The sequence below is a fragment of the Portunus trituberculatus genome, chromosome 22 (genome assembly GCF_017591435.1).
Source record: "Portunus trituberculatus isolate SZX2019 chromosome 22, ASM1759143v1, whole genome shotgun sequence".
In the NCBI taxonomy this organism is placed as follows: domain Eukaryota; kingdom Metazoa; phylum Arthropoda; class Malacostraca; order Decapoda; family Portunidae; genus Portunus; species Portunus trituberculatus.
This window is the reverse complement of record NC_059276.1, coordinates 8,077,776-8,090,955: the sequence shown is the minus strand read 5'-3', so window position 1 is coordinate 8,090,955 and position 13,180 is coordinate 8,077,776. Positions and strand designations below refer to the sequence as shown.

General features: G+C 38.2%; 1 protein-coding gene across 1 annotated transcript in view; it reads left to right on the top strand.

Moving 5' to 3' along the window:
• The first annotated feature begins 1,251 nt into the window (after positions 1-1,251).
• The window catches only part of LOC123507423, a 25,990-nt gene continuing 14,061 nt past the window's right edge, over positions 1,252-13,180 (top strand). The window contains 1 exon segment of the mRNA XM_045260260.1: positions 1,252-1,397. The gene's annotated coding sequence lies outside the window, so the exon portion shown is untranslated.

Genomic DNA, 13,180 nt, shown 5'->3' with positions numbered 1-13,180 from the left:
TGTAGAGATTTTCATCCTGTCAGCCAAGGAAGGTACTGTACATGGTAGCAATTAATAAACATTTCTTGGTTCTTGCACATGAACATTCCTAGACATACATTTGTGTCTAGAGCATTTTAACATTCAGTAGAGCGCGATACGCTATACATTCATACAGTGAGGCCCCAATGCCCAATTCCAGTTAGGAAGTGTCACACTGCATGACGCATACCGCTTTAGTCCTTACTGTAGTCTATGAGTAGCAACGAGAGGCTGCACTAAAGCATTTTGGGATACACACGTGCAGACCCACCTTCAATCCACCATCACTTACAATCTCTCTCTCTCTCTCTCTCAAGGCAGAGCAAACATGGGTATTTGGTGGAATCACATTGCAGTTTGAGCTGTGCTGGTGAAACCGCCTTTAGTGTGAACAGGGTCAAAACTCAAAAGGCTAAATTGCTCGTGGAGGAAGGATAAGTGTTTTCTTAATAGGTAATTTTGGCATCCTACAGCATACACATGTAACCTATTGGACCGTATAAAAAAAAAAAAAAAAAAAAACTTTGGAAGTTGTGATTGAAGTAAGAGAGAAGTATCATGCCAAGAAATACTTTAATTGCAAGTAATGTGTCTAAACATCAATTGAAACTCTGAGAAGCACCTTTTAGATAAACTGAGTACAGAGATTATTTACCTAAGATTTCCACGATTTTGCTGTTATCTATTTTTATCTTTTGTTTATCTATTTGTATATACATTTCATCAATCCTTATTTAATAGTCCCACGTTTTACTATTCTGCATCCTCTTAGATAAGATTATGCACACATTACATATATTTCAAGTCTCCTATATTCAGGTCAAGAATTCAAACATGATGCTCTTTTTATTCTTCAGTCTGCCATGTGGGATTCAGGCTCCCAGGCAAACCCTTCTCTCGCTTATAGTTGTGTTCCAATAATATACACTCATGTTTGAAATAATAAAGTTTTAATGTATTTTTCCTTTTATTAATTGCTAGCCTGCCTTCATATAATTATCAATAAGTCATTTTGAAGCTTAAATCAAGGCATAATGTAGATGTTGAAATTCAGATATAAGAAATACTAAAAGCTAATATAATCACGTTTTTATTAAAAGACTATTACTGATTACAATTTTGCTTGTTAATATATAGAAAACACATAACATTATATATAAATATAAAATAGTAAGATATAGAGTAGAGATGACATGAAGAAATAAAGCCGAGTGTTTTTCAAAAGAGTGTGTGGTCTGTGCGCGGGATCGAGTATGGCCTTGTCCTTGGAGGAGCAGCGCCGCGCTAGGATACATTAGTGGAAAATATCTCTCACAACAAAGATTAGCTCAGAGGAAGAAAAACTACTACCTATAACTTGTGAAGCAGTGGTCCTGGTAAGCACTAATGACGTCCTGAAAGTTGTAGGTCTTACTGCCTGGCGGAGAGGCGAGAAAAGCGGCGGGCGGGCGGGAGGAGGCGGCGTCTTTCTCATTCGTCACCGCCATTGCTACGTGATTTTCTCTTCTCTACAATTGCATGTCTTGAAGGGCTATGGGCAAGTGTGTTGGGCTCTCATCTTCACTTGTAGCGCTCGGACTCTGGCCTGTTCACACGGTAGACGAGGAACTGAGTGAATTCATACTATAAATGATCGCCATTCCGTCATTTTTTTCTTTCACCTTCCTACAACTGCATGTCTTGAAGATCTATGGGAAAGTGTACAGGGGACTTGTACTTGTAGTGCTCGGGCTGGTGCACTGAGGGGAAGATTTGGGAAGGAAATGTGCGTTTACGTAATTAATTTCCTGGGGTGTTTCTTGCTTGTCCTGAAAATGGCGGACGGTTTCTCTGTAGCATAGTAGGTCGGGTTCCATCTTTATCACGTGCTCCCTTAATGAATTCTGGGTAATGGTGTCACTCATGCTATCATATAGCGCCACTCCTATGCCTGACTCTCGGGGAAATACCTATGATTTGGGCAAGGTGAGGTGATAATCCGGCGTAGTTAGTCAACCTTGGCAGGAGAGCGGAGCGGGGCAGGGATGGGGTATGCGGGGATGTCATTCACCAAAGTAGGTACCAGTCATGTCATTTTTCACGGTTTTCTTTTTATTTATTGAAAAAATCTAGGTGTTCCTAGCGTGTAGCTGATGTGATATTGGCACAGTGTGTTGTAATGAAATGCAATTTGTGATGTCTTGTTTTCGTATTAAATGAAGTGCTCCTTTTGTTAGGTTGGTTACATAGATGAAAGTGATAGCTTTCTTCAACGTGTTATTTCTTCAAACGGCTTGCCTTCCATTCTGCACACATGTACCACTCAGGGTAAAGTGTCCAATGAGTACGCATCACTCAATAAGTATGCACTTAGCATTAAAGAATTCCACAGCATATGACAACACTTGGGCATTAGAATTTGGTCATTTTTAAGCTTAACCATTATGCCTGCATGTCAACAGGTATTAATTGGGTTTGTTATGACTGAAGAGATGCACAACAAATATAAATGAAGGTGTAAAAACTGCTTTTTACAAAAACCTAAGGCTTGCAACTTTTTTTCATGTTTAAATTACATTTTTTTCTATTTACTAGGTTCATTTTGTCATTCAGTGTATGAGAAAAATGCATCAGGACTGATTGGAAACAAAAGATAAAGACCAAAAAGTGCACATTTTATGAAATTGCTGCCAGAGTCCTAAGACACATTGCATGACATTCCAAGACTGCCTCTACCACAAGGATGAATAGGAGTCACTTTCCTTTGAAACAGTCAGAGCACCATTCAATCTAGCATATTCCAACTGGTCCAGAATGTACATAGTGCTTGGTGCCCCAAATGTATGCACATCCCTATTGGGCACCACACATTGTGTACCTATTGGTGTTCATCTTTCCACAGACCTTAAATTCAATACTAACATATATTTTCATCTACTCTAAAGCCAATTGAACACTGGGGTTCTTTAGGAGGAACTTAAATGGCTGTACACGAGACATAAAATGCACAGCAGACCACACACTGTCAGACCAACATTTGAATACTCCAGTGTGGGACCCATACACAAATACAAACATTGATAGGTTAGAGCAAATTAATACCAAGGCGGGCAGGTTCATTACAAACATTTACACTGGAACGCCTGGCATTACAACACGTTTAGAACAACAGATAAACATTGATCCTCTTCTTGTATGTAGACAAACACAGACTTACACTTTTCACACACCATACAGAACTGGAACAGGCTTCATCAATGTATTTTAGACAACATTCAGCAGTACAATAGACATATTCTCTAGACAAATATGCAATCATTTATCACAACTCTTCAACACTAACAGACACTTGGTTCACTTCCCTCCCTTTCACACTTAGATCCCTTCCCCCACCAACCAACCAAAAAATATTTGTGTTATGCACCAGATTTGGTGTCCTGTGCATTATGAATCAGAATCACAGTGTGTTACTTCGAGTTACTCATGGCATGTGTATCCAGTAACTGTTTAAAAAAAGAAAGAAAATTGCCATAGAAAGAGGCGTGGTTCTCTAATGTTCATTGGCATTCTTGTGCTGAATTTTGTATCTACTCATGTATAACAAGGTTATATCATATGTTTAAGGGCACATCCAAAAGTAATGTATATGTAACACATGATTAAAAAGGAGAAATTAGAAAGTTAAAATTTTGTCTTGAAAAATCCTCGAAAAACCCTTGTTGTAAATGTCGTCACAATGATACTTATATAGTTTACTACAGCAATGAATGAAGTATATCATATGTAGAGAAGAACCACTGCTTTTATAGTGTTTGATATATAAAAGGCCAAGAGTACCTATTCACTTGTGTACATTTTGGGCACAGGAAAAATAGATATGCACTAATTTTCAGCCTATTTTTCTTAACAATGAATAACAATATTTGCAAACATTTTGTGCGACAAAATATGAGACTGGGCATGACATGCTTCTGAATTTTTTGGGAAGAGTAGTATCACCGGAAAGTGTTTTATTTTTTTTCTCTCTCTCTCTCTCTCTCTCTCTCTCTCTCTCTCTCTCTCTCTCTCTCTCTCTCTCTCTCTCTCTCTCTCTCTCTCTCTCTCTCTCTCGTATTGGACACATTACCCTATGAAGAAAGTCTTGTATGCCTGCACAGACAAACCTTTGCTTTATTCATGTTTCCCCTTGGTGCTGGAAACAGTCTTAGTAACTATCATGGCTGTTCTGTGGAAGAATTTTGACAATGCAAAACCTTGTATTTTTTTTTTTATAAACCATTTCTAGTATCCATACAAAGACATCTTTATCGTACATTTTATTTTGTTAGTTTATTTCTATTTGTGTTCCCGTATATACTTTAGAAGTCACCACTGTGGCAACCAATTACTATAGAGGGAAGGGAAAAGAAATAAAGTCAACAGCAAACACCAAGGAACACATACACATGCGTGCACACACACACACGCATACACATGACAGTTACCACAAAATGTTACCATTGCCAACCAATATCTTGAGTACATTCCTTCCCACTACTCAAGAGATTTCCACTATAAACTCTTCTCTCATTAGCAGTTACTTACTGAATGTTGATGAAAAGAATTATAAGAAAAATAGGATTTTATGGAAACGTGTACTAACACACACAATTCAATTCTTTTGCTTATGTATTTTGGGATAATACCCAAAGAATGTTTCCTATCCCAGATATAGGGATCAAGAAATACAGAATTATTATTTGTTCATTTAGGCTGCTTATAGTTCAGACAGCAATAGAGTCTAGGAACTTGTCATACATGGTACATGTCTGCCTGTCAGAGAGCTGGCTTTGATGTTCACTCTCACTTAGGAAGTGGTGGTGGTGGTGGTGGTGATGTAGGTGTATCAGTAACATCTCTTGATTCATTGTTTATCATATCCATGTTTTTGGTTATTTGAAGCAAGCATGGCATATAACTTTTTTTATCAAAACTTCAGATGTTTACTTACAGATAATACTTGTATTTTTAAACTACACTTGCCCGTACAGTAAAAGACTAAAACTTGGGAAGGAACTCTATAGTTATGAAATATCAGGGTTTTGCATAGTTATACCTAAAAAGGGCAATGAAATTATGAAAAAAATATTATTCAATTAGAATAATTAAAACAATACATTTATGCACCTAGAACAAAGATAAGAGGAGGAGAGAGGCCACAGAGCCCTATGAGAGTGTCTATCAACATTTCCCTACTGTAAGGAGGTGCATGTATCACCCGTGTGTGAGCTTCCGTAACCCATCAGTGATTTCATTAGCTGGACCACCACCATCAGATTTCGATGAATATTATCTGGGGGCTATATAGAATCCAGTTTACCTGATATCCAACTTTATATGTCTGATTAAAGAGGGTTTACTTTATGCATGTAGTTAATTTCTTAGTGTTTTACAAGGCAAGTAGAGACACTTCTTGAGCACTTCCCTAAGCCAGGTAGGAAACAAAGAGGCAGATAGCTGTACTAGTGAACTACAGGGCCAATATTTTGCCTTTTCTCAGTGACTTGCAATCTTTACTTCTTTTTGTAGTGTTTTGCAGATCATTGTTGCTGTGGGTATGTACTTGCTATTGATGGCACTTGAGGCAAAGACTTGATTCTGTTAGACACCCTACATTTCTTGTATTGTGAACCAGTCAGCAACCAGACAGGTTTGACTGACTTGAAAAAGAAAGGAAAAGAAGGAAAGTGACCAAAAAAAAAAACTTCTATGCCCTTGAAATGCATTACACTTGGCATTTGTTATTACAGCAAACTAGCATTTAATATGTAACTCCTGTTGTTTATTAGTGCAATTTTTCAATGAGAAGGAAAACATCTACTCACGAAGTGTTTTGGCTGATTGTGCTCCTTAGAAGCCATGAATTATGATATATTGATGGTCTTGCTGCAGGAACTAAAAGTAATTTTTGCTAGTTAGTAGTGGTAATGGTAACTGAAGACAATCATTGTCAGAAAGCAGACACGACTTGTCAAACAAAGGGGTGCAGGTCCCACAACAGAGTAGGTTGGTTCTCATATGCTGTACATTCCAAGAAAATTTTATAGAAGTAAAGATAAATTTATCTTAATGTTCTTCCACGATCTTGATAGATGAAGAGAATAGTTTCTGAATTAATCATTGCATTGCTTCTCAGCCAAGAGAACAACAATGGCATGGAGGAGCAGACACTCACTAGTCACAACCAATTGTACTGACACAAACCAAAACCATCAAGATTTAGATAACTAATAGCTCAGATATTCTCTCTCTCTCTCTCTCTCTCTCTCTCTCTCTCTCTCTCTCTCTCTCTCTCTCTCTCTCTCTCTCTCTCTCTCTCTCTCTCTCTCTCTCTCTCTCTCTCTCTCTCTGCGCAGTTTGAATAGAGAGGTGCTGGTAAGCGGTGATAAGCAGTGCATCGGTTGTCTCATATCACCACAGCAGCTATTAATCAATTTTAATATCTTAAGTTTTCAAAATTACTGTTCATTGCCTTGTGTTTCTGTGGCTGGTTGTCACTCATAATATATGTATACTCAAAGTTGTACACTGCATGAATCAAGACCACACTACTGAGGTGTGTTATTATGTGGCAAATTTTAGACAATTTGTGCTACTTGACAACTATGGAGTGGTAAGGATATGTGGGGTTGTTATTCCAGGCATATTGGAAAGTCTTTGAAATAAATGAGTTAATTCACATGCTTTCTGTTAAGATGTTTCAGGACTTGCATATGCCTTCCATAAAGCCACCCTTGTATAAAAGTTGCAGCTGCACATGACATAACTTCAGTATTTTTTATACCTTTGTCAGCAACTCTTCCTACTAACCTGTGTTGCCATGATGGTGTATGTCAGAGATCACATGTATGATGCTCAGACTCCCACTCATGAACTGAGAGATAAACAACTCGGAGGCAGCAGAGACATTCACATCCCTCCCTCCTCATCCTGTTCCTTCCCTAATACATTCTGACAACCCTCCATCATGCTCCTCAAATGATGAGCATTCCTTCCTTAGCAGACCTTCTGTTCACATTACCTCCAGCCATACAACTAACACACAACAAAATAGATTAGTAAAAGACAATGCAACAAACACCACCAACGTGCACCACTCATCCTTGATGTTGTGCTCCGCAGTTACAGAAAAATTGATATTGATGAATGAAAACCATCTCTCATTGACACCTTGTGGCACAACGGCCCGGAGACCAGCAACTTAATGGCACTTGTCCTCGCTCCACAAGCCAGTGAGCACTTCATTACTTTACTGCTCTGTAATAAACTAGAGGATTTTACTCTGCTTAAAAAAGAAAAATGCCAAAACTTGGTGGTATTAGGAATGTTAAATGTTTTTACAATAACTGAATCTTCAAAGTAACCCCAGGCGATAAACTGTCAAGAACCAAAACTTTAAACTGAGACCTGACAGGTTCTGCACTTACCAACATTATGTTGGTTCTGCAAACTAGTTTTGATTGTTGACTGAAATTGAAAATAGTTATTAATTATTGTTTTCTTCCTTCTGGTTTTACTAGTCTATCTTGAGTTGACATTAGACTAAAGGTACATTCCCCTTTTTTTTCCCTCCAGTTAGTTGGTCTTGAACTGACATCAGTGGAGAAGTAAATACCAGAGTTACTTCAGGGAAACTGAGAATGCGCTTTTTTAAACTCAGTTTTCACAAAGTCAATACAGTGCAGTTAATCATGCTAGTGTTTGCATCAGCTCAGCACTGACTAGTTGAGCACAGAACCATTACTATTGGCCTGAGTGAACTAGTGAAATTACATTACAATACAATCAAAACTACTTTTCAGATCGTCATTGTAAGTTTCTTGAGTAAAAACGTTAATTCTTTATAGCTCATTATCCATTTGATGTGTGCAGTTTTAGTGAGTAAAAATATTTTGCATTCCTAATGGTATTATACACTGTCGAGAATTAAATGGAGGAAGTGTGCTGTGTTATGTTGGCAATGGAGGATGGACGGTAACAAAGGAGACCTTGCGTGTCGGAGACGAGGAGGGACCAGCCACCACCGACTCCTGGCAAAGAATATCTTACCTGCAGAGATAGTCGTGGTACTTGAAAGTTTCACAGTAATGTCTGCCTGACAGACATTGAAATTTTGGTGGACTGTTTTACTTTCAGTTTAAAACGTTTCGTTTATTTTATTACACGTGACTGCTCTTGTGGGTATTTTTTGTTGTAGAGCAATGAAGTGGGTAGAGTTGAAGGTTGATCTGCGTGTACCTGTCAAACCTGCTGACTGCCATCAGCCAACAGCTGCCGGGTATGTAGCTTCCTTTCTTAGTTAAGACCTGTGCCTTGATTTGCTGACAATGATGACAATCTGCCAAATCATATTACTAACTAAGCTCTTAAAATTTGATCAAAGTCATCATTATCAGCAAACCTAGCTATTCCCTGAGTGTAACTAGAGGCTTTCAAGGTAAGCCCCAAGTAATCCAGTAATCATATTAAATTACCAACAGTGGCTTAAGACTGGACACTGCTGTTACACCTGCACGTTTGATGCTCTTGATCAGAACTACCCAGCGGTAACTGGTGATGAGGGAGAATGATGGTGGTGGTGGTGAGTCTCCTGGTCTTCCTACTATTGACACATTGAAACTGATCATCAGGATTCTACTGGGCATTGTGTCCTTGGACTAAAGATTATTGGAAATTTCTTAAAGCTAATGGAAATTACTGAGCTCATGCCAAGCATACTAAATATGAATGACATTGAAAAGGTATGAAACCTCTGGTGTGGTTAGCGTCATAATTCCTGCTTAGGATGGAGGAGAGCTAGATGGATAGGACATCCTGTCCGTCACATGGGAATCTTGCTTGTGTTTGTATGTGTTCAAAACGTCAGATGTATGTGATAAACGAGGGAAAATAAATTTGCACGTAGCTAAGCATTCAATGAGACAGTTTCTCTATGTGCAACATACTATCAGAGGTGTTTGAGAAGAAGCAAAATTTTTGAAATTAACTCTCCCTTGCTAGTACAGGACTGTAGAAGTTTGCAGAGTGGGAAGGAACAGCTTTGGATACAAGGGTTTGTTTAGACAACTGAGGCAGGCTCTTAGTCTTATTGGAGTGTCAGAAGTAGATGTTTAGTTTTGTAACAGTTTATGGTTGTATCAGATACAAAGTAGTAAATTTAGCACCTGTTTATGTCTGGTTGTTAAGTTTCTGATCTGACCTTTCTAGATGACACTAGTGAGCTGATAACTGTTAAGTCAAGATAGTATATAACCTGATAGTGCATTCACTACTGCTGTCTAGTTGTTGTTCTCAGTCTCTGGTTCTTTGTTCTTTTGATGACCTTACAAAAGGTGAATGGCAGTATCAGTGAAACAGAGGACTTAAGATTTATGAAAAGCATCAAGTACTGGTAGTTATACATTGCTGAACATCTGTATAACCCAGAGAGAAAGAGAGGAGGGGGAAGGCATCCTTGCATGCAGGGCACCGTGTCGTATTTTGACAGATTCAGGATTTTTTTTTTACAATGTACAATACTACCAGTTCTATGGCTGATAGTTGTGTTGCTGTATTAGCTTGAAGTATAATGAATAAATGAATTAAATAGTGCTCATGTGAAATTTACTGTGCTGCACAAGCTCTCGTGATACTTGACACACCAGCACCTGAATCCTTGCATCTACGTATCAAGACATTTTGAAGAACAGCGGCACCACCAGGATGTCCTCCGTGTTCCTCTCCAGTGCACCAGGAGCCTTGCATGTGTGTGATGCTCATCAGTGTGAGATGTATACAATATAAGCATACAAGCAAAATAACAGTGATGCTTGTGGAAATCTTGGTCTTGTCTGTGGATTGAGAACAATAACAGGAAAAAGAAAGACATCATCATGTCAAGAGTTGCTAGAATATATTATTCAACTTATTTTTACTCATACATCAGCAATTCACTTACTGTCCTGCATCTCCCGTTCACCTTATGCCCCAGCTGCTTCTTGAATACAGCTTCCAGAGAGAATACTGAATGAGAAAATGCATTTTTTTATAACGATTGAATAGAATAGAGTACATGCACGCTTGGATTCCATTATGATTTGGTATCCTTGGTATATAGCAAGAGGAACAGCTTATTGAAAGCATCATTATGTATATCCCAGAACTGTACGGGTGTTAATTGCTTTCCTTGCTGGGTCATAAAGAAAAGGAAGGAAAGCCTCAGTGCACAGGATGATACTCATAGAAATCTCATCTGTGTATCCAAGTTAACAACAATGACTAAGAATCTGATGGAATTAAGGACAAAAAAATCTCAGTAAGGGGATGTTAAGCAAATCAATCAAGAAGTAAGCTGTGAAAGTAATGTGCAATAATCTACATGGGAGATCAGCCATATCCAGGTTAGTGTGCCTCCCCTAACATACATAGTGTATACCATCAAAGCCAACTACTTAAGTGTGTGTGTGTGTGTGTGTGTTGCTTGACATAAATTGTGTGTTAAGAATGATATAGAGAAGGAAAGCTTATCAAAGCACAGCTAATCCTCTTGATTTACCAAGATAATTGTAATGCAAATTTTGACAGTTCTCTTTAAACTTTGAAATACATTCAGGTAATGAGTTGATGCCCTCCTCTTCCACTTAACATTCCACTTGTCAATTATGAAAGCAATAGTACAGACTTGATTTGAGTTGGTGAGTGCATGGTATGATGAGGCACTTCAAACCTGCAAAACAGTGCCATTTGGGTGACTGAAAGAAGAGGGGAGTAGGTGGTTTACACAGGTGGATCCAGTGGTGTGGGCATTTCCACACAGCTAAACTCTCAACCCTTCATATTCACTTGGTGTTGCTGACTCTGGGGTGAGTTACTGTACTAGTAAGAAAGGACGGGCAGTGAAGTTATCTCCCTTGATGAGGGGCTTGGAAATGGATGTTTTCTGACAGCAGAGGACTCATTACTATTTGAAAAGAGAAAGAGAGTGAGGCAGAAACCTGACAATACTGGAAATCGTTACTGTGTACAGATGTGAAAATGGTGCCTAAATATGAATTCTTGTAATTTGCCTGACTTCTAAAGCTTTGTTCATCATTAATTGAAGGCCACATACACCAGCAATGTGTTGCTGCTCATAACACATGTTCATAACTGTAACTAAGAAATAATCCAGCAGTGCAGTATGTGATGTTAACATGCCTCTTGAATTGTAACAATCATGTTAAGATGCCTCTTGAATTGTAACAATCATTTAATAATTTTTTCGTTACTTATGGTTTTTTTTTTTTTTTTTTTTTTTTTTTTTTTTTTTTTTGAGTACTCGTTTGAGTTAATCACATTATTACTTTAAATGCTTAAACCATACCATGTTATCTTTTCTTTCCTCTCATTTGTAATCTCATCTCAGGTGACACTAGTACTATTTCATTAACTGAAATATTGCCCTTTGTGTACTAGCTAACAATCTGATTCAGTACCTCACATATTACCACAGACATTACTGTACTTGGCTTAGTGCTTCCCCTTTTATAATGTGTTCCCTTCTGCTATTATATGTGATGATCATGTTGGTTGCAAGTTGTAAAGATAACAGTGCTGTTGTCATTTTCTTGTCACTACTATTTCTTTCTTAGATGATAGAATTTGAAACTGGTGATGTTAGGAAGCTTGAGTTACTTAGATATGGTTGTAGTTAGATCTCAAAACTCAATAGTGTAGGGTACAAGCTCTGCACCAGAGGAGTGTGCTACTGATGTAGTGCTTGAGTTCAGGAGTCCAGGTACACTGTTTGGCACACAATTGCTTTAGATGAAAATTGTATATGGGGAAATGAAAGATGAGAAAAAGAATGTCAATTATCAGGGATTGTGTTAGTATAATCTGACAAAAAGGAAGATAGAAAGTATGTTTTCATTGTAAAGTACATATATAGAAAATGCAGGTGTGATGCAGGAGATGGTTTCATGTTGCATTCAGAAACCCAATCTTGCTCTTCACACTGAATCAGTCGCAAAAAACAGTATAATACAAAACTCAACACCTGCTGTTGCAAGTCCCTACCTTGTCCTTACTATGTGTGCATCATCATGACATCAGAGCTGTGGGAGGGCACTACTGTATACAGCAGTACTTACTCCTATAGGCTGGGTGTTGTGGTGGTGAGAGTACAAGGCTGCTTACCATACAAGACTGGCACCAGTACCGCTGGTGATCAAGACACATTTGGGTATTCAAGCTTGACACATTTATTCTCTAAGCACAGGCCACAGTTACAGCCACATCCACCACTCAGAACACTGGGTCCTGCTAAGGCAGGATAGTTTTTTTTTTTTTTTATTTATTTTTTTTATTCATTTATTTTATTTATTTATTTTTTTCCCTCCTTCCTTCATTACATCCCAGAAAAATGTGGCGTACACACACACACACACACACACACACACACACACACACACACACACACACACACACACACACACACACACACACACTACATATACATTTTTAGTTCATCTTATTTCCTCTTAAAACAACATTATCTAGAACTTCACTCCATCATCCACCACCAGATCTAAGTTTATATCTTAAGTGTGCATAGCAGACACACATGATACTGGATAATGTCATTAACATTAATTGAAATTGATTAAATTAAGATGTTTGGTGGAGTATTGTGGTGACAAACACATCTTGCTGGAGAATGTGATTGTATATGTCTGCACTGCTCTTTGGTGGTGATGGGATGTGTGTTTGATGTTGACACCAGCAGTAAGGAAACAGCTATTATAGTATCTATCTACTTTAGAAAGGGACACTTGGAAGGATCTTCCTACATGCCAGCAGCTAGGGCATTACACCACTGGTCACAGCAAGGCTTCACACCATACACTGTTTTACCCCTGTCCCTTCATAGTGAGACTGTTCTTTGCCCTACACCTACTCCAATCCTGAGACCACAGCAGGTGCAGGATACTTCCTAATATTAAGACTTATAGTGCATTATATTTTGCTTTATTATCATTTAAATATTTTAATGCTATGTGTTGATGGAATTATTTGAAACAATGTTGTACCCTTCATGACCACAAAGGATTGTGAGATGCAATACATTGTTTTGTGAGTTTAGTGATTAGAAAAAGATTTCAAACCAGTTTTCTCTGCTTTA